Genomic DNA, 1,652 nt, shown 5'->3' on the forward strand with positions numbered 1-1,652 from the left:
TCTGTGCACCGAAAGGTTGCATGTTTGATTCCCAGTCAGTGCACATACCTGGTTTGCGGGTTTGATCCCTAGTCGGGGAATGTATGGAAGACAACCAATAAATGTTTCTCTCTCCTACTCAGCACGACTCTCTCTCTCTTTCTCTCTCACTCCTGCCTGTCTTGCCGTCTCCACAGCTCCCTGCAGACCCATGGGAGAGAGATGGGAATATCAAAGGTCTACACCCAGGGCCCTGGCTCAGTGGATGGAGCTTAGGTCTGCAGACTGAAGGGTCCCGGGTTCGATCCCGGTCAAGGGCGCATGCCTGGGTTGTGGGCTCGATCCCCACCCAGTAGGGGGCGTGCAAGAGGCAGCCGATCAATGATTCTCTCATCATTGATGTTCCCATCTCTCCCTCTCCCTTCTTCTGAAATAAAATACATATATATATGAAAAATGAATATTTTTAAAAGGTTTACACCCCGCCTCCCCCTCCCCCAGTGTCGCTTACTACCCAGGCAGGCGAGGCTCCAGGGCCGGGTCCCCTGTCTAGGTCCACCCACCCACCCTTCCCCCAACTCCAATACCTATCAATCAATCTCCCAGCATCCCCATCCGGGGGGCAGCTCTGCAGAGACGAGGGCAGAGACCTGCATCCTGAACTGGCTCACTGGCCACCCCAGATGGCTGCACCCCCTCCACTGTGGCTGCTTCCTGATCCGCCCCTGCCCCACACCCCAACGTCAGAGCATCCGCGGCCGAGCCCGTCTGCTGCCACAGAACCGGGGGTTTGTGCCCTGGACTGAGTGACCAGGGGTGTGCACAGTCACACAGGGTTCTGAGTAGGGGGGGCATTAGCCAAGCAGCTGCCCCACGGGAGGGAAACACGTGGTTTCTGCCCCTCCCCCCCAACATGGGTGGGAATACAGAGGGGGCCTGTGTGCAGGGGTGTGTGACTGCGTGGGTGCAGGTGGAGCATCGCTGAGCAATGTGGCCTCACTATCCCCGCACTGCCCACCCGCAGGCACTAGAAAGAGGGGTTACCCCCCCCAAGGGATCCTGGGAATCTGAGCAGCTCTATTTCCCCCGTCAAGTGGGCACCACGCTCTCGGCTTCAGTTTCCCCTCCATCTACCTCGCTCACCCCACACATCTCCAGGTCGGGGAGGAGGTGAGCCCGGCCTGGCCCACGGAGATCTGACTCACCCCTGCAGCTCCTCCAGCCCGAACCCTCTTTGCTGGGACCAGAACCCACCCCCCTTTCTTGCACGAGCCCCTGAGACCACTGCACACACCTCCACCGCCCCCCGCCCCCCACCGGCGGGGACTGCTGGCTGGATGCAGGGACCGCCCCTTCTCACCCCACCCCCCACCTCGCGGTCTGTTCCCCAAGCGGCCGCCAGGGGGGCGCCTGCTCCCTCCTAACAGGTCCGGGCCCCGCCTCGGCTCAGAGGCCGCGGTACGAAGAATTAATTCCTGGCAATTTCGCAAATGAGCCAAGTCTGCACGTGCTGTGGCCTCCGCGCCAGCATCCTCCCCGTGCCCGTTCGCCCGGCGTCTAAGGACTCGCAGTGTGCGCGCGGGGTGGGGGCAGGAACCTGTGCATCGACCCGCAGGGGGGCAGCCCTTCCTTTTCCGCCCCCCGCCCTGCTCCCCGCCAGTCTCCTCCTCCTC

The sequence above is a fragment of the Myotis davidii genome, unplaced genomic scaffold (genome assembly GCF_000327345.1).
Source record: "Myotis davidii unplaced genomic scaffold, ASM32734v1 scaffold936, whole genome shotgun sequence".
NCBI classification, from domain to species: domain Eukaryota; kingdom Metazoa; phylum Chordata; class Mammalia; order Chiroptera; family Vespertilionidae; genus Myotis; species Myotis davidii.